Below are 25786 nucleotides of genomic sequence, written 5' to 3' on the forward strand. Positions count from 1 at the left end.
GTGGTGAGTAGAATATACTATTTTTAAGTAAAATGTTTTAAAGCAAAGAAGAAAAAACTAAAATATAAAACAATGACACTCTAATCCTCGGAGAGTAAATATTTTTACACTGCAAAATAAATTTCAACTTTTTTGGTAAGCCTTTTAAAAATGATTAACACACACAAGTATTCAACCCAAGTTACTTTAAGACCATATTATATAAATTTAAAACTATTGATGAATGAATATCCGATGATGTTTGCACATTATGTTATAGTAAAACGTAATATAAAATTGTAGTTGTAATAAGATTATATCAACTATTTTAAAACTTATATTTACAATGTACAGATTGTATTTCATAGACTATTTTGTTTTTGTTTTTTGATTTATACGTTTATAAATAAACTCTATACGAATGTTATATCTTATATAACGAAGGTATGTATAATAGTCATTGGAAAATAAAACAATATACCAATCCTGAATATTCACCGTCATATATTAATCATATAATATAAAATTATTAAAATTTATAAAAAATAAAACTATTTATTTTTCAAATAATTTTATTTTGATTAAATTTTTTTCTGATAACATGTTTATATATTTGACAAAAACGTTTCTAATGTATTATAGATCTATTTTAATAAAATCATATTAACTGTCGTGTTATATTGATTGATGAAAACCTATTATACATTTATTGATATTGATTTTCCTTATGTCTTCTCTAAAAATAAAACTCACTATGTAATAAGTAATAAGTAATTACACTAATAACTTCTAGTTTCTACATAAATCAAAAGTTATATTAAAATCTACACTCAGCTAATGAATGTGATTAGATTTCATTCAAATATATTTACTTTTTAAAAACACATTAGTTTTTATGTTAGTATTTTTTTTTTTAAATACAACCCAAAATATTTTTTAATATAAACATTGGATATCAAATAGTCGTTAAACAGTTTTCGGTGTCAAAATCTTTTCACTGCATCGTGTTTTTTTTTTTATACAGGTTTAAAATAATAATTTGCTTGTGATATAATAAAAGCACTAGCTCCAATAATTTATATTATACACAATAAGATACTATCATTGTATTTTATATTAAATTTGAAATAAGAAATGATAATTGGGTATTTATATATACATATTATATATGTATATATATTAAGTAGCACTAAAATTTTTACTGGATAATCAAAATTTAATATATTTTAATAAGGAAATTTCCATATATTAAATAAACAAGTAGAAAAAATGGTAATGAAGAAATCCTAGTAATTATAAATTAATTTGGAAAATGTTGATAGCAAATTAATACGAATAATAATACCACAATTAAAATCTTATTTCAAGGTAACTGGTAAGCAAAGGGAATTAATTGCTAATGTGCCTATGATCTTATTATAATTTTCTGTACAGATAATAATTTTTTGAATATTTTTAATTGTAAAATACCTATCTTTTTTAAATTATGTTATAAACTATCAGTATTTCGTTACTACAGATTTCTAAAAAAATAGACTATTTTTATCAATCACTAAATTTAAAACATTTAATTACCTTAACCAGTATACGAATGAGACCATAGTTCTAGGTATTTTTAATAATAATTTTGGAAAGTTATATGTATAATTGTTAAATAGTATTCATTAATCATAAATCATAGTTGGTGTAGGTATATTAATATATAAAATAATGTCGGGTATAATTCAAAATATAATTTTTATTTTATATAAAATTCCAAAAAGATGTATGAACAACAGATAATGCTCACTGTATTTTCCTAATCTAACGCAATTAATCATAATTTACATTGTATAATATTATTATGTATTTGTTCATTTAGGAAGATATTGTGACGCGTAATGGTTCTTAGAGATTAAACAATTTAACACTGCTAATATCTTAAATAACATTGAGTAACGTAAAAATGTGTACAGATTCTTTAAGCTCATAAGTTCAAAAATAAAGCAATTAAAATAATTAACACAATTATAATACTTAGAAAAATAAATTAAGACGTACCAAACCAAACACAAAGAGCAAACATTTTCGTATCTCTTAACTCTTAAGTGCCATTACTCAGAATTCATTATGGGTTAATTAATTATCTATACCATCAAAACGTTTTATTAATGAAACAGTGAACAAAGGCATAACAAGTTTAATTTTCAAACTTGGTAATAATTGATGTTAGAATATTTTACATTAATCGTGCACTATTTAGTATTTGTTTTAAAAATTGGCATTTGACGTGGCGGATAGTACAATAAAGTCATTAAAGTAGTTTTAATAAGTGTATTTAATTGTAGTAAAATGATTAGAAATTAGATTATTAAGTTTATACTATTAAACAGTATTTTGTGTAAATATACTTTAATGTGCAGGTTGATTTATCCTATTGTATAGTGTACTTAACAAGATTTGTGCACACCCAACCTAACACTAGAATGTATTAAAAGAATAATTAATGTTTTATATACTCTCATCATGCTTAGTCAGATCTATAAGCTTTACCCTTGCCACAAAATGATGCATACGTATACAGTGTCCTAGTTGAAAAAATCAATCAATGTTGATTTTTATTTATTAATCTTAAATCCTAATTCAGTGTATTTGAGGTTACAAATTACTATTTGTTATTATTAGTTACATCGATAATTACTTTTTGGTACTACATAAGAAATAATCCTATCATAGAGCTCCTTTATACATTAATGAAAATAAATTATTCAATATCAAAACTATACGTTTATTCACTTTTCTGCATTCAGCTAAAAAAAGGTTTCCAAATACATCTGTATAGCCCATCTGCAAATAAAAATAGGGTTAGTTTCAATTTTTTTTTTTTAATTTTAATTTTTGGTTTAATATTATTTTGATACAAATTTAACAATACAGTAAGTATAAAACAATAAAAAAAAAAAAAAAATAACTAAATATCATAATTTATTAATATAAATTTACTTTTACTAGAATATTATTGAATAATATCAAGTAATTAAAATTAACAGTTGGTCAATATACGCTCATATCTAATATTATCTAATCTAATAAAGTAATAAGATTTAGGATACATATGGTATATTTTGATGCGCTAAGAAACCCTAACAGTTATATTATAATGGAACTACGTGGTTTAAAATACTATAACCATTACTATGAACACCTATGTCAGTCATGCATGAACATAAATTTGGTATGTTATGTAAAAGAAAATGATTGAAAATGCATTTTATAATCAAAGACAATTTCGTTTCATTATTACTATTATATGAATCTGATTCCATAAAAAATAAAAAGAGTATTTTATTTGTTGCATGGTTTGTTGTATGGTATTATCTTCGGCTCCAACGAAGCTTTTTTGACGGCAACCCAAACAATATATTTTAATTGTATAATCATTTGGCTGTATTTATTTTATAAATTGGTTCATTGGTTGCATTGAGATTAAAATGAATAAATAAAGTCTGAGTCATAACGCGAGTAGGCGTTTTTGAATAATTTCAAATCAATTGAAGTGACTCCAATACGTAGAATCATGGTTCTGATAGATTATTCATACATATTTATGATATACTTGACAATTTTTATATTGCAAAGTTTCAAAAAAAAAAAAAAAATTTAAAACAACAGTCGTGCTTAAAATGATTTAATTTAGTTAATCTTGTTTTATAATATGTGATTGTGGGATAGTTGCATTAAATTTATTTGCGGTTGTCATAACATTATATTTATATATTATATGCAGAAAGGTCCGCCTTCATTTTGAATGCAATATTGTCATGTTATAAACAAAAATGATAACAAAATACTAAAATATTAGAAGGGGAGAGAAATAATCGACGGGAAATATTAGTTTTGAAGTATGTATTTATATGTGATCTACGGTGAAACCAATATGTAACTGATATCTCTAAATATTTCTATCAAACATTTTTTTAAGTTGACATATACACATATGTGTATACATTTTGACGGAATGATAAATACTTGATTCAAGTGCATTTGATTAGGAGGAATTCAAATTAACATGGGAAATAGCATAATATTTTAACAATACATTTTTAAAGGATGTTAAGGCAAGGATTGAAAGTGGTTGACCACCGTGTATATAAATTGTTGGCGAATGGGTTTCGGGGACTTAATAAACTTCAGGTGCCTGAGGGTCATGCATATTTGTTTAAAGTATTTCTACTTCGTTAATTTCTAGATGGTGATAATAGCTAAAGCTATATGGTTTAATTCAGCGTGTGTATGCGTAAATGCGTAAAATATAATGTTACTTTATCACGGCTCTTAAACATTAACGAGTTATTTAATTTTTGGAAGTTTTTCCGAAAGTATCTATAGAGCTAGATACTATAACACCATAATACGTCATACCTAAATATATCTAATTATATGTTGAATACCTATATCCTATATTAAGCTATAGGTCGTGATTTCTAGTTTACTGGTGAATGGTGATAAAATTGTAAGAAAAGAAAAAGCAATAGTCAAATCATGAGAATTACTAAGTCATACAACATCACCCTCTACATTTGTGATAGAAAATAAGTTTTTAAAAACAGCATATTATGTTATAACTTATAATAAAAATAAAATATGTGATATTAAAAATTATAAATCAAATAAAAATACAAAGGTTTTTTTTCATGATACAGTTAAATTTCAAACTAATTATAACTTTTTTTACGTCCTTTGGTTGCATTTGAAATCTTAAAATAAAGCCGCAAAAACATTCATCAATGATTTATTCGGTTTAATCGTGTAGAAACAAATAATATAGACAAAATAAAAACACGTATTTATTTAACGTCTTCTTTAAAATAATATGCAATTCATAATAATTGATTATTATTATACCTGTACAATTTTTGGCGTTTATTTAATTTATATAATTAGGTTTATTTATTAATATAAGAAACTGTTTTAATAATAATTAGAATCTATAAAATAGTGATAGGAATAAATAAAAAAAAAAAAATTCCTGAATGTTTACGGATAAAGTTTTGGCTGAAAGTACTAAAATTATACTATCAAAAATCTACCCCTTATTCAACCAATGAAGCCAACGGCTAAGCCGATAATCTCGTCAGTTGAAAACATGCGTGATGAAAAAAAAAAATCAATACACACCATGTTTACAAGACCATGAAAATTACGCAAATAATAAACGCGACAAAAATGACTTTTTTATATTTATAGATCCCGAAAAAAAAAACGATAAAGATGGCATAGTATCTATAACCGAAAGGTATTATAATAATTTTTCAATTGAGTGCGTGTTTTTTTCTATTGACATACGATTCGATATATACGAGTGCTGATGCGGTACGTTCTATACAGCTGTTTTGACAGTGAGTTGACAGAAGTGCACAATATATGAGTGTATAAATAAATAAATGTATAACCATTTTATCTCGGCGTATAATGGTCTGGCGTATATAATAATATAACATGGGTTAAATAAAGCATAAATTAAAAACCAAAACAAACATATTTAACCATAGCATCTGTGCCATGTAAAACGTTAGTCTGTGCATCGAATTACGGAAACATCAACTCACAATTCATCCGGTGTGGTCCAGGTGTCGCAATTTGATTGTGAATCCTCCGCGATCTCTTCTCGTTATAGTTGCGGACAAGCGGTGTGAGTTCAAAGTCTGTATCGGTGTTTGTGCACTGGCTGTTGTAGAGAAAAGTATAGATGTTGGAAATGGACAGTGCATGGCTTTATTAGACAATATAGAGAGGGTCGTGCGTATTCGAATGGAGAAGAGAGAAATATTGTTTTTAAAACTGCCTATCATTATGGCGGAGGTTTTTACTTAATACTGTTATCTAATTATGCTTAAATTTCTATAACCTTGAAATACATCACCCTTTTCGTACGATGCGCTCAAATAGCCTTTCCATTATTTAATATCAACGGCTAACAGTCGGTGCTAGATGTTTGTCTAACGATTGTATATGATTACGATTCGGGATTATATCAGTACCGAAGACGTTTTAATTGATTAGATATTATCAATAACTTTTACGCATGATAATATTATATTTTTTTTTATACGGATATTTCGTGCTTATAATACTATTTCGATTAGATATTTTGTTTTTTTTTTTTTTTTTACTGTTTTTGGTGCATACTCATTAAATAGAATTGAACACGTATAAATATTTTTCGACCAACCCTTTCATACATTCAAACTGTATTAATAATATAGATAACAATACACAGCATTAGACTTTTAAAATGAAATTTTGATTCAGTAACTACAACCGTTCATCTCGGTAATATATCATCTATGTGAAATCAACCATATATATATATATATATTGTGTAATGTGAAAAACGATCATGACGTGGTGAACTCCTAAGCTATTGAAAACAATTCCAAAAAATATTTATCCATTTGTAAATCACATTTTGGTGTCTAAATTCCTTTAAATTACAAGGAACGTACAAAATACAATTTGAAAAAAAACCATATCATTGTAAAGACGAAATAAATTCTGAACAAAGAGGCGAATATAAAATAAGTTATTTCCTCCCTGTTTATAACCAATTGGTGTTTGACACCAAAACATAATTACATTTTAAATTGAATTTTTCGCTGAGAGTTTGAACATTGTGAGCGTAAAATGTACCTCGTCACTCTGGCCGAATCATAACAACAATATACACACGAGAAATATACGTGGACTATTAAAAATACGCTTTTTTTCCAAAAGATATATTATAAATAATCTGAAAATTTGTTTATATTATCAGATGTGACTTTTTTTTTTTATTGGTTGAGTAAATTGAATGAAACATATAATTTATTACATTCAAACCCCGATCCCATGCGTTGTTTTTTTTTTTTTATAATGTTTTTAAATATCTCATGCAAATAATTTCTACAGTGCTTCACCGCTAAATAATTGATACTATAACAGACATATATATATGTATGATATATACTTCTTTATAATAACGAAGCTAACTTAATTTTTATAAGTTTGTAAGAATATGTGTAACTTAATTGGTGTGTGTTGTATATTATATAATATTAACACATTCATCTAAATCATAGCAATTTAAATATTACTATATATCTTAAAACAAAAAAGTATCTTAACTTTTGATTTATTTGTTGGGCTTATAATTTTTTCTAATTTATGGTTTATAATTTAATGTTTTATTTTGCACACTATTATGTATTTTGTTTAGTTCACATTTCCCTATTATGTTAAATTATCCGATTAAGTGTTAGTTTAATGACTTATAATATATTAATATGTATATTTAAGTTAAATTTAATAATATTATTTATAGATATTATTTAAAAATGAATAGTCAACATAAAATCAATGTCATAATAAATATATTATATGTGGCTTGGCGTGGCGCGTTGGCTGCTACTAGTTGCGAAATGTGACTGAGAGTAAGTAACGGTCATAGCTACTAGCTCCCAGATGGGTGACCACCCGGGATCATAGTAGTTAAAAACCTTGCCACACATACACGTGTTTTCTATCAACCGTAACAATCGTAAAATACAACTTACCGTACTAACCTTACCCCTTACCATAGTTCATAACCCCTACAAACAGCTAATGACCTTAGTTGTCGGGCTTAAAAAAAAAAATATATATATATATATATACATGTTAAGATATCGTTTCGAAAGAATTCATAGCATCTAAATATTTACAATGTTATAATAAAAATATATAGAATTTGTCGTTTATAAAGAACCACTTGATGATAACTTTAAATTCTCAGTTTAAGAATATAAAATTAGATACACTTAATACATCCTTCAATAAAAAGAATAACATATTTATTTTTTTTTAATTTAATTAAAACAAACATTTTATTATTATCAAAAGAAAAAAATGTAAAAAAATATCCTCTATTATAATTATGTGTATAATGTATTCAAAAATTAACATGGAAATTAGGTCGATATTTATGAATTTCAAAAGAAAAAAAGTTGTATGCAAAATATACATATACCTAAATACCTACTACTTTCAAATTGTTTTTATCTTGATTATTTTATTTACATGAATAAATAATTAAATAATAAATGAATAATGAATAATTTTATACGAGTGATTATATAAGACAAATATAACTTATAAGAAGTATAATTTATCAATCTCTTTAATATTATAAATAAAAAATAAAGTAAAACCGATTTAATTACACTACTTCAACTATATTATAATAGTAAAATACCAAAAATTTTGAATTACTTATATTACGTGAATATTACACTAATCATGAACTTATAATCGATTATAATCAAATATAATCACAAAACATTTATTTTTAGACAATTTTGGTCAATATTTGTTTTTGTTGATTATAACATATATCATGTTAATTTAAACAGCTTATGACAAAGTTTCTTTCCGCACTAAATTGTTATGCGTTAAATTATCGCAAATAATTATGTATATTATGGATTAATTGTCCACTTCTTAAAATATAGAAAATTATTGTCCTCAATAAGAGTTTTTTTTGGAAATGTCAGAACTTCCTAAACAGAGTCATTTATAATCATTAATGATTTTCCCTCGCAGATACAAAATGATTATGAATAATACTTACATCAAATCCTAGAAATGTTTCGTTTTGTTTTTTAGCATACTAAACACAAGCTTTTGGTTTATTAGTGTGCTCAACCATAATAACGGAAATGAGGTTTGTTTATTTTAGCGGAACATTATGAATAAACTTAAGTTGAAAAACCGAGAATATGGCTTTGCTGTCTAGTAGGTCAGTAGGTAATGAGTATGCATCTTTATCATGTAGATCACTGTAATGGATTTGTAAATTTGAATTTATTTAATGACCGTTCAAAAAATCATTCAAAAATTTTCGTACGCAAAAACGACGCTGAACGCAAAAATTGAATTTCACATTTTATTCCTTAGCATATTTATTATACGTTTATATTAATATTACCTAGTAATCTTTTTTTAAATTAGTTATTTGGTAGTTTAAACTAATTATAATTTCAATAACAAATATAATATTATTATTTTATATACCTAATATTACTAGCTGCTATCAACTTATAAATCAATAATTAAATATTTTAGTACGATGTGACTAGGTTTGTGACATAAATAAATTTAAATGTATTTAAATCTAAATATTTTGATAATTTCATATCTTGTAGAAAGAAATGCAGAAAAAAATAGCAGAATTTTTCAAGAACATTCAATTACATAAAACTAATATTTTTTGAACAACAAAGTAGGATTGGCTTATATAATTTTAAAATTATTTAAAATAAAAATAAATCTCATCCTGAAAAACTAAATATGATTAGATATTAATAAATATTAATAAAAATTAATTATTTAAATATCTATTTATATTATAATATATATGTGAAATAATTTTCTATAAATAATATAGGAACTTTCAGTTATCTAATAATAATGGATCTATTACTATAAATAGTATAAATCTTAGTAAAATCATTCGGGAAATACCTTATCATTTTATGATTATCACAATTTTATATCATAATTAAGTAAAAGTATGGTGTTTAATTTTTACATAATATTATGAACTTACATCTCAAAAAATAATATCTTTTAAAATTTAATAAATCCGTTAGAACATTTTAATCAATTAATTGTATGTACATTACTGAAGTTGCTCACCATCAAAATACGTATTATAATATAGCGTAATACAAGAATTTTATAAACGTTATAACTTATAGCATTTATTTATCATATACTTATATTCAACAATTAAACACCTTATATTTCGTTTGGTTACGTGTTTGTCTTAAGTTTATTTATGTTAATTTTCTATTTCTACGTCTGAAAATAATAGTAAAATGTGTTTCTGTTTGTTTGCACAGGAGGTGGAACAACTACTACGTCATGCCAATGGATACTAATCGACAGATAAAACCTTCCTACGCTGGGATCCTTTATTTTTGGTAATTTTATCATATCTTACCGAATTATTTTTTAACATGCTGTATTTAAATAGTTGTATGTAGATATATGCTGACAAGTACATGTGTTTAGTCACCCCAACCATATGATTCATATACTTTGATGAAAGTTTAATGATCATACTTTTGTTTAGTTACTATTAAATATATCATCATAGTATTAAGAAAATTTATAATAAAAACTTTTTTTTAAATAAGCATGTTAATTGCATAAATCTTAATGCTATTTCTAGTACTAATTAGTAAGTAGCGTTTATGATTCAATACTATACTCAAGAATTCGATTAGCTAGTTACGTCCGTTTATCGCATCTTTATAACTTAATGAATAAATTAATTGACAAAATTAAAGTATATTCAGCATGATTCATTTTTGACCTTTCTATTAGACAAACAATGAAAGATGTTTAGATTCTAAAATCTTCAAAGCTTTACGACGAAACTCACCTATATAAATTATAGGCATAGACGTTTACTACATTATTATTTCATGCATAAATATATTAAAATTCTTAATATTATTGACTGAAAATAACATAGTCATTCCATTGCAATCATTATTATTTTACGACAATTTGTATGCAATATAACGATACAGTACAATATTAAATATAATAATGGATATTCAAAAGAAGAAACAAAATCTCTCAAACGAAAAATAAAAATAAAATGTTATAATAAAGAGACAATCGATCCAAAAACCTAACCGTTGGCAAAATAGACTTACGGTTACCTTAGGTTACAATGCATGTGCTTTGTGTATAAAAAATAATATGTATTGTTTCGTTATTATAATATAACAGTCGTTCGTCTGCAGCCACTGAGCCGAGTCACATGGTATAAATATAAGTTTGAATTGATTAAAAATATGGTGTATACATATAAAAATATGTAATATATAAAAATATAAAAATATAAAATATAAAAATATAAAATATATATATATATAAATAATATCTACTATATTACGTATTCATAATACATTCACTAAGATATATCTGATATAATATCTGTGATTGAAATATTTTATGAAATCTTAAAATTAATTATACGTTTAAAGCATACATATACCCATATTCAGTTTTTTTTTTTTTATATGCTAGTGTTCTACTATTCCCCGATAAATTTATACACAAACAATGAGTCAATTTAAAATTAATTAAATACAACCTAGCTGTTTTTATGCGTGGTCGTAACTATAAAATGTTATATACGGTTTTTCAGTGAAAGATTAATATTTAATGAAAGGTTGAGAGGATACGAATGGGATTTTATGTTAACTACTTAAATTTACTTGCAAGGCATCTTGTATAATTTTATGCATACCCATGTATTCAAACAAAATATAAATTTAATATATCTTACCTTACTAATGCCACTAATGACCTGGTAGAAAAAAACACAGTCAACGATGAAATTTGACTGCAATTATATCACAGTTACATAATTGTAGATTGCCGTAAAAATATAATATTATTATACATTTCGTTTATCACTTAAATCAGCTCCTTGGTAAATACTGAACTGCTTTAAGATTATACACGCGTGTGATATATGTATAATATATTGTCAAAAAAAAAAAAAAAAAAATGAATATTTTAATGGTTCTTTACACAATAATATTATCATTACATAATGATATGCATGCATAATACACTAAATATCTATTTTATTAAACATGATTGACTTTTTGGAAAACATTCATAAGTTTTCTACATTTCTTTCATGATGATAGACTTAAAAATATATTTGAAAAGTATGATGTCTGTTGAAATAAAATTAATGAAAATATTCAATTAAAATCAAGACAAAACAATTGAAAAATCCAAAATGAATCGCAATGTACTGACTAAGCCTAAAATTATTCAGATTATAGTATAATTTGACGTGTTACAATTTTCTATAAAAAAGTAGTTTTATTGCTTAAGGTATTTTTGAAGTTGACTTCATTCTCAAGTAATTACCATAAACGGAAATGAAAAGTCACGTTTTAAACGTAAAATACAGAGGAAATTTACCGTTTGCAAATATTATTTGGGGCCATTTAAAATTATTTTAAATGTCACTAATTATGATAATTAAACTTAGCATTTAACATTTTCACCAGGCGTATCTACTTCAATATCTGTACATTTATACAATTCCGTTAATACAAAATAATATCCAGTTAGGGTTAATAAAGTTATGCAAATTATTATTGTTTTATTTGATTTGTTTGAATGTTTGAAAATTACATTGTTTTTTAAATCATTAATTAAGTCTAATAGAAATATAGAATAATATTAGCTCATAAATATTTTTATATTTTAGCTTTTTGAATTTTTGACTGACTTAGGTTGACACCCTGCAGTTTATATTTTTAACGTGGAAGTTTTCTTTTTTTGTACCAATGTCACAAGAATCTAAAATCCTCAAAAGTTTTTACACATTAGAAGAAAAATGAATCTACAATATTTTTAACACCGGGGTTAAATCTAGCAGCTTTTACCACTTCTGGAACCATTTTGTGAAGGTAAAATTATCATAAGTTATTTTATTCAAGATTAAATATTTTCTGTACATTAGCGATTAGCCTTTTAAAAAAATAATTTAGAGCTATTTTTTAGCGTTTGTTGATATTATTCTGTATGCATTTCAAAAATAAAGACTTCTTGAACAATGGAAATTTCGTTATAACACAATAATTGCTAATTTGATATCTTTTATCATTGATAAAATAAAATATACAACATGATACATACATTGTATATTTAAACAATAATATTATGTTTCGTATATTTTAATAGTTTAATAACACTAATCGTATATTATGACATCTACCGAACGCACGTCAAACGGCAAATTTTACAGTGCATACTATTGAAGCGAGGTATATAATACAGTTTGATGTGCAACGATTTAGCATACCTAGTATGAGTTTGTATGTTTATATTACTAATTTATCAGTATTATATTTGTATAATAACTATAGCTTTACTAAACAAGATTGGACTTTCACAAAATTCTGATTTTAATTAAACATATTTTTCACGTCGGACGATTCGATGAAAAATACTCGCTAATAGAACTTGATGTTGATTTATTATTATTATCACTATTATTACAACAATTGACTCAAAGTTTAATAGAACAAAGAAAGAAAGAAATTCGAATTATCGAATAATTTTCGATAAACTCAACGAGAATCGCGCTATTGTGTAACTTTTCGACAGTTACTACAAAGGAATTCGTTTAATTTTAAGTCGAGCACCGCCAGATGTAAAGTTGACTAGCTATATAATTATTTTTATTATTATTACACATGCTAATTGTAAAAAAAGTCATTTATTCTGTATTATAACGTAATACAACTATATCCTGTGTTTCGCAAAAATGTGTGCATTAATAAATCATAACCTAACTTATAAAGTGATTCACCGAGCATATTCACCACAATTTTTTCATTGAACAATGAATTTATTCAAATTATTCTTTTATACATTTTTAAACATACTTAAAGATTATATTTTCGAATTTTCGAGATTTTTTTATACTAATTAAAGAAAGCCCGACGTCAATGTGAACTTGGTATATTTCTTACGAGAATCCCGTCCACATATCTTCTACAGAAAATTCTTTGATGGATAATTTTGATGTATTTGTTCAAAATTTGAACAAATAGGTTTTTATTGACTATTGTCTATTAAATATGTTCACTTAAGATAATAGTTCATAATATTAGGCTTGAAACTCTTGATAATTGATATTTATCTATTAACATATATAATTATTAAATATGGTTCATGTATTATAATACATTGTATACAAATTTTATAATTTATAGTAAAAAACAAGCTTGTTTGAAAAACAAAAGTTCGTATCTCCATAGAGCATTCTTTTAGTAGTACTAACAATCTCAATTATATAAAATATAATCTTTAAGTTTATTAAAAAATTCCAAAATACAGATTATGAATAATTTTATTGTATTGATAGAGAAAAAGTCGTTGTATATGCTTGGTGAACTGTTAAATATGTAAATTCTATATCTTCGTACATACAATTTGGGGTTATAAGTACGCTTATAAAAATGATTACACTCGTAAACATGTTTATTTGTTGTCCATGTACATTTAAACAAAATATAATTTTAATTATTTTCTTTCTTTTTTTTCTTTTTACTATTTCAGAACGTATTTTATTTTACTATGATTTCATTAAGTAAATGTTTTTAATATTTTTTTTTAATACATTAAAAATGTATTTTATTTCTTGAGATATTGTCTGATGTACGAATCAAAGAATCAAATAATAGCAGTATGTATCAAACGGTATATCTATACATTCGCATAATATGTTATTTAGTAAATGCTTGCTCTTTTAAGGCATACGACTAACGTTGTGATGACTGTATTTGGTGAATTTCATAGTATCTATAAATACTTATTCACGTTGGTATTTTTTAATAATACTTTTTTTTTAATGTACCTACTATTGTTTGTATTAAGTTATGAATGGAGTTTTTATATGTATAATATACGTTGTTACAAACAATTGCCAAAAAGTACCAAATTAAAATATTCTATTTTTTTTTTTAATCTAAAATGTGTTTAATTTGTTTTAATATACATTGTATGCAGTCAGAAACCCCTCAATGTTCTAAATTTTAAAGTTTTTAAGTGTAGTAATAATGGTATATTATGTGTTTGGGACCGTGTGTGAGATGCCTTCCGTTCCGGAACTATTTTCGTCTATAAAAACAACGATTGCCGCCATTTCGTCAATTAGACTACTGAGTCCAATGTACTGTTATATATATATATATATTGTAACAATAGATTACTTTTACGACTGGATATGCCCGTTCAAATAGAAATTCGTAACTGGTCGATTCAGGACAGAACTGACTATTACGAGTATATAGTATATGTTTATAGTGCGTTGTGTAGTATACGCTGTACAGCAAGCAATTTATTTTCCCGTGAGTCTTGCGGACAATCGTTTATTCGTAACAATTTCAGACTTACAATAATTAAACGTTATAAGTATGATGTTGAAAATATTAAGCTTGTGATAGTTTTTCCTATTGTATTCTCACCATTCATATTATCACTGTGAATATAGTGAATTTTCAAGTATTAACTTTTATAATTATGGTTTCATCATAGAAGACGATGTATTATGAATAACAAATTATTACATTTTCCAATACGCTTAGATAAAACCGAAATATTATATAATTATTATTTTATTTTATTTTAACATTTATTATTAAATACACAATCTGTAATTATATTTTACAATAAGCCTATATGATGGAAGTGACATGGCTTGAGTAACAGGAGATAATAAGCCACCCATTAATTGTTATTAATTAAATTCTGTTCTACGAAACATGGACAATTTTATGGACACAATTTCAGTATACAATCTAGTATTTAAATAAGTGACGTATAAAGTATAATTATATTACTATTTATTATACATTATTGGTGATCATTTGAAGTTAACATTGTTTATAGAATAATTAAGAGAAGTTGAGTGATCTTGTAGACTCTGTAGTCCGTGAGATAATAAATAAAAAAATAGTGTAATACTCCAACAAAACCAACACCAATATTTTTGCGGTTATACATTTATTTTGATTTTTTCTAAAAAATAACAATTATAAATACACATAATGTATTACGCACTGGATCCACTATATTTACAGAATATACTATATACGTGTCATACGGGTGGCTGAAAGTTTGGGACTAAATCTCTCTAATGATATATAATAATCTGTGAACTTAAGTCCAGTGTATCGGTGTTTCTCAATTATATTGCTCGTACATTTGTTTGTGACCCACCGCCGTGCTTATCGTTTTTGCCGTTCTATCTATACTCAGCATATTACGATTACAGTAAGTCATGACTAAACGAGATGCTATTATTATGATTGTAATATATTTTTTTGTATTTTATGTTACATATTTTTCATTAGAAATTTGCCACCCTAGGCGCCTGCATAATTTATTACCGAATTGGTCTAGAACTTTATACGTTACATTTGCTACAAATTACAACAATAATGCTTATTATTATCATTATTTTTTCGTTCTTAAATAATTACAAATAATATTTTAAATTTAAGCAATATGATTAATAATTTTAATGTTTTTATATTATCAGTTCACCATTAGCACCCTTCGTATGTATACCGGTATGTCACGCTCTGTGAGATTTTATTTTATTCCGTTTAATATTGTAATAAAAGATCCATTATTATATTTATAGCTGTTACATCGTCTGTATTTTATTTAATTAAGATTATCATAATCACGCTATTTGTAAATTTTCTTTTTTTTTAATATCTAATATAATTTTCTTTATTGAAATACTCATTATTATAACGCCGTAGAGCGTCATTAGTCGTAACCTACTATTTCGTTATCTCACGCCAACTTACTTTGGCTTTCCTTATCAAACACCACTTCGGTGGTTGTCTACGTCTGTGCTGCATAACAATACGCTGCAATTTTGTCTAAAAATATAATTTAAATTTAACCATCACAACAAAAACACAATTATCTATACATTTTTCTCGGCTGTAGTTTATAAGCGTAAAATATGATCCAAACGCAACCCGAAAGTGCAAAAATAAATATTCCATAAGCTCAAAAAAAAAAAAAAAAATATAGCTTTTTAACAAACTGTAAGCGCAAATAAATTTTACAAAAATAAAGTGTATTTCATAAGTTAAGTATAAGTTAATATTATATTTAAATTGCATAGTTATCTTAAATGATCTTCATCGTAATTCGTAACGATAAAATACGATATGATAACACCAAAGTTTAACTAAACTCGATCACTGTTGATATATTTTTAAATTATAAAAATACTATATATTTAATTTAAATGAATAATTTAATTTCATAATTCATAATTTTAAAATAAAACTTATAGTGTAACGTGTACAATATTTATGTTTACGCTTTTATCCTATTACTAAAATATAAAAGCGCGAAATGAATTTGCGCTTTTGGTCTATCGAAAAATATTGACGATTTGCGTCTAAACAGTTTACAACTTTATCTATGTAAAACCATCAATTCACCACCTTATGAATATATCTCAAACCTAACATTACATAACAATTTAAAAATGGAGAAACAGTAACCTTTTAAAAAAAATCCTCTCTAGACACTCATCTCATAAGTCATATCTAACCTTGATACTCTCAAAATTTCTGGAAATCTCTCTAAGAAGGCTAAAAAACTGGTGTCATAACCTACTTATGGTTTAACGGTTAAAAATTAAATTAACCAAAAAAATTAACCAGTTAGGTTAATGTTATCATTAGGTGATTTTTTTGGTCTGCTACTCACGTAATAAATAATTCTTATATTGCATATTTTTATTGTTCTGTAGGAAATATACCTATTGTATATACCTTTAAATAAATTTAAAATAAAATAAAATTACATTATCATTATTAAATAATATACATTTTAAAGTTTTAATAATAATGTTTTGTGTAGTATGTTTTTGAACAAATTATGTATAAATATGAGATAAAAAAATGTTTTATATTGTTGTTATAAAATTTGAATACATTTAAGACTGATTGGTAGAATAATCAAGTTTGTAGAGCTCAAAAATAGGAATAATGTTACATTTTTTTTTTTTTTTTGAAAAATTATAAATGGAATTGATTGTAATTTATTTCACCGTTCTTTTTTTCTCTAAATATTTGAATGTATTTAAATGAGTTATATAACTTAATTTGTTTGATTATGATTTCAGGTTCCTCTATAACACAGATTTATGAATTAGCTTTATTTATTTTGCACATTATTATTTTAATAATTAATTTTCCCATTTTTAAATTTATATTTTACAAAATCTAATATACCTAACCTACGTACCCCATACTATAGTTATTCGCGAATGTTGTAATCTTAAACTGTATAATTGTTAACAACTTATTTACATAGTATGTTACATAATATTATTGGTTCAAGATAATTTAATTGTAAAATATTATATAGATATTTTTATTTAGTTTTAAACTCGTTTTTCATCGAATGTGGTTTGAAAAAAGTAGTAAAATTCCGGTTTAGTCAGTCCTGAAATTGACAATGAAATATTGACAAATAAAATCGGATATGCGATAATTTAAGTATTAATGAAGCAAAACGTAAATGTAAGTCAAACATATTTACCTTATATTGAATTTATATATTATTGATCATAATATTGTTCTTTATTTACATAATACGTTCATACATAGTTATCTATACGTTCTGAATTTTATGTATTTATGGATTATTTTGTGGTGCGTTTTAATATCACGTATTTAACCTTTGGATTATTAAAAAAGTAATCTATGAAATGTTATAACAGTAATAATTCATATTTGTGTTGATTTTTCAAATATGAGAGTATATTGTGATATTTACACATATATATATATATATATATATATACATAATGTGAATATAATATGAATTAATAGTTTAAATATTTAATAAAGTAATAACATATCACATTGAACATACAGTATTAACGATAACGCAATATTCATTCTATATACACTAAAATATTCTGTTTAAGAAATTATGAAAGTTAGTTACAAATTAGAAAATAATAATAAACTTTGTTTGCTATAAAAAATAGAGTTTTTTCGACAGGAATACATAGGTATATTAAATGTTAAAAATTGGTTGTTCAGTCAAAAATATTCACAGTGAAGAAAGTTATAAAGAATTGCGTGTATGTTTATTGCATTCTAAAAAATACTTAATTAATGTGGCTAAAGAATATTGGCAGAGAAAATTAAATTGTTTTCATTATTTAACCATAGGCTTGTTGGCTTGTTAATTCATATTTAGTTTCACAACCAGAATTTTATAAATAAAATTTTATTTAAGAAGGTGTTGAAAAATCAATAATATTTCTTAAAAATGGAAATGTACTTCAAAATAAACCTTATAGTTTCAATTAGAAATTAATAATTTTATAAAAAAAAAAAAATAATAATAATAATAAAATGTTTTAAGTGTGACTTAAAAATAATAATTACAATATATACAAAACTACACATTTTAATCGAGTAAATTTTTACACTTAAGGTACATCAAGTATATTTTCTTGTCATTTTTTCTTTATACTTTTTTAGATGATACGTAAAAAAGCTTCATATTGTACACATCTTATCTAAATGGCACTAAGTAAAATGGAAACTATACGGAAAACATAAATATATTGGCTAGGTCTGTACAAGTTGATTTTTTATCGATAACTTACTTTGATTTCTCGTTAGAATGACGTCTATTCCTTACAAAATATAAAACAATGTGCAACGCAATACAAAATAATAATAATTTTTTTTTATATTTTTTAAAAAATAAATAATATTGTATTATATTTAAACTTTAAAGATTAATTAAAATAAGAGGGATAATTGCTCTTATTAAATGCACTTTGCGTGGCCCTAGGGTGAACCTTTTATTATTTCTTTTGTACGTTTTACCTCTCAAGAGAACCGCAGGGTGCTGCTTGTCATTTATATATCTACATAATATTATACTTTATTATATTTTTCCGTTTAATGATAATGAACGTAATCACGTTATTCTAGTAGGTAAGATTAATGGTATTCGGACGTGATAGTAGGGGAGGGGTAAATTATACTAAATTCCGTTACACAACTGACAAAATTAAAAAAAAAAAAACAACTGAATTATAGATCGGTAAAGCACTGCTGTAATTTTGAATATACAGACATTTATTCTAAAGCGACGATCATTCCATAAAAAACAACTGTGTGATAAATAATATTTAATGAAGTAGCGAAAGATTTTCAAGTGTGTTTGATTTGCTTACTACTTTTGCATTTTTTATATACACCTTATATTAATGTATTAACATAAATTTTTATTTTAGGTTATTTATACAAAGCAAAAATAAAAACAAATTTTGGTTAGAGCGAAAATAATTAATAAATTTATTTCTGAAAATATTGTACCTATAAGCATACTTGTTATACGATAATAGTATATTATAATTCAATATATTTATGTTATATTATATTAATTAGAGCGTTTGTATTTTCTATACATTTATTATGGATGGTTAATTAATTGTAGATATTTTTTTATTTTTTTTTTTTGTGTAATCTTTTAAATTACTTTTAAAAGTTTAAATTATAATTTTGGTGAACATCAATATTTTTTAATTTATTTTTTTATGATTCGAAAGTAAATATATAATTTAAGAATTTAATCAGGAAGATCATAATAATATAATAAATGTCAAACGGAAACTTAACATGGTATACGTGAATGAAAAATGAATATAAATTTATGTTTTGTGAATAGAAAAATATATGAGACACGGGTCGGATATTTTGATGGCCAAAAACATTTTTTTTTTTTTTTTATATATTTATGAATAGTTTCCGTCTTTGGATAATTATATACGGTTTTAATTAATGTTCAGTTCATGTTAGATGATCATCTGACATGTGACAAAATATTTAGTTGGTAGCTAATTTAAAATATTATCTCAGCCAAAATTAATTTAACATTTATTTATTTTATTATTTATTAAATTATGCAATATTTTATAATTATCAATATTATAATGACGAATATTATTATTAATTGTTTATTTACATTTAAACACGCACATTTTTATATATTTAACATTGGTAGAATATTATATAAAATAAAATATATAATTCAATAAAATATTAATTAAATAATAAATGAATCTAAGATTATCATTTAATTTGGAGACTAGGAATTGAATAAAAAAATTTAATTTATAGAACTAATATGTATAGTAACATAGCCTCTCTTAGGTAAAGTGTTGAATATAGTATATATTATTTTAAACATTATTAAATCATAAATGTATGTTATGTTTTCGATTGATCGTCATTAAATGTTTTTCCTTATCCAGAATATTACCAAAAATATAGTAAAAATTAGTTGTTAAATAATTTCGAATGAATAAATGTTTTTAAATTATAAAACTATTTGTAAATACTGTCAATGTTATTCAAATAAAAATAGAAATTTTACTTTTAAAAGGCATAGAAATCAAAATTTATATAATTTACAATTGCAAGTTAAATAAGTAGGTATATAGCGTGATAAATGATTATCAAAATAATTTTTATAATACAAAGATAAATTAAACAAATATTTTACATAGTTTGATGACCATTATAAGTCCTTAAATATAACTTTCTAACAAATTATTATTCAGTTATCGATTAAATCTATTATTAATGATTTTAATAAAAGCAACAAACCAAGTTTTTAACTATGCCATTAAAATAGTTTAATAAGTCGAATTATTCGTACCTAATCGAGTAAACATAATTAATTTTTAATCATATTAATTAATTTATCAAATAAAAATTGATTTGCAAAGTTATTGAACTACCATTGTATGTATTAGGTATATAATATATATATATATATAGCACATTAGTATAGCCAAGTCTTTTTTTATCGATATAGTAACTTGAAAAATGTATTCTGTGTTTTTAGACATTTTATATATTATTTTATTTATTAAACATTCCAAAATACTTATGTACCTAAAACTTTTAAACTAATGTTTTCTCAAGTTCTAAAATGGTTTAAACGCCAGTGTAGATCAAAAATTCGATAAAAAAGTTTAAAAACTTCTAAAGAATATATTTTCTAAAACCATTTTAGCTTATATAGTTATATAAGGGTAATTAATGAACTATAGTTCAGTGTAATTGATAGATTTTTTTCATTTAAAAATATCTTTTACCCGCAAAAAAAAATTAATACTTGCTAACGATATTTATTTTTGATTTTTATTACACTTAAAACAGTTAAAATTGGTGTTAAAGCGAACATGTTGCAAAAATCCTATTAACAGAATAAGTTTTCTAAAATGTCAACTTTATTAGTTTTAGATCTGAGCGGATTTTTAAAATTTTTTGCGACACACTATCTAATAATATTTAATATCTGTATGCTTCTACATCCTCTATTAAAATCTTGTACTTGGCTAACAATTACAAATATTTTGACAAAACTAAGAAGGAAATACAGGCTACAACGTTACTTATAAATTATTTCTCTTATGTTATGCTGCATTTTTATGTAGAGTTGTTAATATTATTATTAAAACACGTATCATGATTGTTTTGTTTTATTTTTATACAACGTGCCTACAAGGTTTAAATGTAAATAATTCATATTTTTTTTACAATTTTAGTGGTAAATATAACATGTGTCACTCTTTCAATTTTATCGTTAGAATTTACCTGATTGATTTACCAAGCTTACATAAATTATAGTACATATACCGTGAATAACTATGGTAAAGAATTGAATAATTAGTTAACATTTTAATATTTCTAAATTTTGCATATTTTGTTTAAACTAAAATATTACTCAATTATATTATACATGTTACATAAAATATATACTTTTTATATAAAGTTACAATTATTTTACATTTTTGATTTTACGTAATGTACATTTAAATAATTGTCTTAAAAAATAAATATTGCAATGAACTAGATTAATAAATAATTTAAAATACACACTAATACGTAAAAAAAAAAAATAATAAAATGCTTTAATAGGTAATAGTAAAGTCACACAAATTATAATATCATTGCAGGTATAATATTGTGTGATAATATGAAAAATACCCTTTTTTAAGTTTGATGTAATGTAAATTACCAAAATTAAATTTTTAGATATGATACAACTTATATCCGATAAACAAATATGGCGAGTGAGCGATTGCAAGAATCCATTTTATTATTTTAATAATTAATATATTTTTATAGAATGTATACAAAATGCATATTCGAAATTGTTAAAATGCAAAAGTCTAATTTCTAAATTGAGTTTTCTGTTATAAAAGTAATGTTTAAAAACATTCAGACAAAAATAAGTCTACATCCTGATTATAATTGTTATCGTATGAATATAAATTATATATACAATATGTAGTACAATATAGTTTAATTATACTGTTGAATCTGAATGTAAGGAAGATAAAAAATGTACGGTAAAAAATTGTCGAAAATACTGTCAAAATAACGTCAGCCAATTAAAATGTTTTCATAAAATATATTATTATATATTAAAATAATTGGAAAGTAAAATGTATAAAATTGTACAATAAACCCAGAAGTAGATAATAATTAAAATCGATAAAATATGGAAAACCGTTTTATATTATATAGGTACTTGATATTATAAGATAAACAGCAGCGTGCGTTTTATTTTATTAAAAACCATGATTTATGTGTTGTTTTGTGCGCGGTGGCCCATCTATTGATTGTACTTTTTTCCCAGGGAATCAAAAATTTAATATCGCAAATGGAAGTCAATTTCAGATTTCGGACGCGAGTGTGAATTTCCCAACCGTTAATACTTTTGTTTTCAGTGTTTCGTTACAATACGTTCTACTATAATAAATACAATATAAATACTACAGTCTGCAAGTTAACTATCGATAATTCGAAGTCGGTGGGACTTATGAAATATTTAAAATTATCGAAACGTCGAATTGCTGAGAGGTTCGAAATATCGAAAGAGTAAAAAAAAAAAAAATCAAAATACTGAGTTATGAAAAAATGTTTGTTTTTTATTATGTTTATGTAGGTATATAATGGTTAAATATTTCGGCAAATCGAGCGGAGTTACAGCTATTTATTGTTTTTAAAACTAAAATATGAAATTATTAATATTATTATATATATTTTATTAATTATGTACCTATATTAAATTATTATTATAAAAGATTATTATCTTTTTAAAAACTAAGTACTCAATTGTTTTCTTTATGCCTCATTGAACTTAGTTTCATTTTTTCAATACTATTTTCTAGAATAAATAAAACTTCAAAAACTTCGATACTGACTTCTGACTGAAGCGAAAAGTTACATAATTTATTAATTTATTCAATGATGAACTGCCTTCTTTCAATTTTCACAGCAGGTAGAGGATCTGTGTCGTATTTATGTATTCATCAACGCTTAATTTATTTTCAAAAATTTCGGCGTCAGAGTCGACTCTCTATACAGCAACATCTTTACCCGGGTGAAACAAGATTGCGGATGATCACTATGAGACAAAAGATATTATATTATTATTTTATGAAAATGACACGATTCCGGACGAAATTAGTGAAACGTTGCCAAATTGTGCGACGCAGTTTATCGAGCTCAACGGTTGTCAATTTAATGATAGGCTTATCGTTCGGATGTCTAGCGAGCATCATTTATACCTATTTAGCAATGCTTAATTTTTTTGTACAGTGATCTTAGCATACTTATATGCTTACCGGAAAATGCACATTCTGATGTCTTTAAAATACTTGTACTACAATCTTTATTTGTATATAACCATTTTCTAATCATATATTTTTGCTGTCAACTAAATCGGTATTTATTTGTTTTGTGTATAATTAATTCTTTAACACATTCTGATGGTATAATTTAACAGTTTTCCATAGATTAAAAAAAAAAAAACACTATACTGCAGTATTTAACAGAAATTATTTGCAACATACTACATTGAACACACTCAGAATTCCCACACTATCGAAATATTATTTATAAATTTGGCAATATACGTTCGCAGAAGTGTCATTTTTGGGGCTCCATTGTTAAACCATAATCGTCCGCAATCGTGTTATTAAAAAGGTTGCTCTGATAAGAGCCGTCCGCAGTCGTACATATCCGCTTTATCCACATTGTCATAATCAGTGAAAAATATATTTTTTTGAGCTAGCAGGAAATTATGTTGTATCCATTCAATATTTACCTGATCGTTTTCTATTAATTTAATTTCTGTGGTAAATCTAAATTTTTTAAAAACACTCTAGTATTTTAGAAGTAGCCACATTTTTCTACGCTTTATCAACAAATATCATATCTGTCAATTCCCTAATGTTTAACGGCTGTTTACTTCGAATGCATTCAAAAACATTTTTTACAACTTTTTAGTGGTAAAAACTCTTTTGATTTTTAATTTATCTTAGTCGAGTGCCTGGGATTTCGGTTATTGTAAACTGTACAATTGTTTAAAGACAGTAAAATTTTGGATTTTTGTTTTTTCATCTCTTTATTGAGTGGAACTAACAATTCATTAAATAATTCTGTAGTTATTCATGTCATTTTGTTTGAACTGTAAGTTTGTTGGAAATTAACGTATGCTCTTAAAAACCTAGATTTGGCATCTTCTCCTAATAGGAATGGAGTTGACTTTTCGGAGCCTCCCAATGTTTACTACTAGTTAAATTGTTAACCTGTTTTTTCTATATTTTTCCCAGTAGTATTTTTTCTCTTTAAAGGTGAAATTTTATCTAGTAAACATTTAAAAATAAATTGGTTTCGTTTGTGTTAAACACATTTCGTGGCTCACATTTTAAAAAAAAAAAATTGAGTGTTTATGATACCACTTTGAACACACGTTATCGTTCATATTAGAACTTTCGCCACAATTGTTATTAAAACAATACCCTTTATTTTCTTTAAATTTGTTAACCAATTATCACTAGCTGAAAAGTAATATGCCTAAATCTTTAGTGGGTTTTGATTATTTTTTTTTAGTAAGAGGTCACACGCGGATATATTTTGCTTTCTGCATTGCCTAACCCATTGTACTAGACACTCTTCTGGTTTTGAATGCTCACCTTTACTATTTTGTTTCCTACCACCGATGTAGCAATGGTTTAATTTTCTTTCAAACTTGTAGACAATATATGCTTAAAGAAATATCAAATGTCTTGTTCATGTCGGGTTTTTGTCACCTCTTTCTACCGCATCAATGA

General features: G+C 24.5%; 1 protein-coding gene across 2 annotated transcripts in view; it reads left to right on the forward strand.

Moving 5' to 3' along the window:
• The window catches only part of LOC112599608 (potassium voltage-gated channel protein Shaw-like), a 200218-nt gene that overhangs the window by 60938 nt on the left and 113494 nt on the right, over positions 1–25786 (forward strand). For both annotated transcript variants that reach the window (XM_025346577.1, XM_025346575.1), the window contains one exon: positions 9876–9956. The gene's annotated coding sequence lies outside the window, so the exon portion shown is untranslated. The remainder of the gene's footprint in view (positions 1–9875; positions 9957–25786) is intronic.

Source organism: Melanaphis sacchari, unplaced genomic scaffold, assembly GCF_002803265.2.
Source record: "Melanaphis sacchari strain LSU unplaced genomic scaffold, SCAv2.0 Contig53_pilon_pilon, whole genome shotgun sequence".
NCBI classification, from domain to species: domain Eukaryota; kingdom Metazoa; phylum Arthropoda; class Insecta; order Hemiptera; family Aphididae; genus Melanaphis; species Melanaphis sacchari.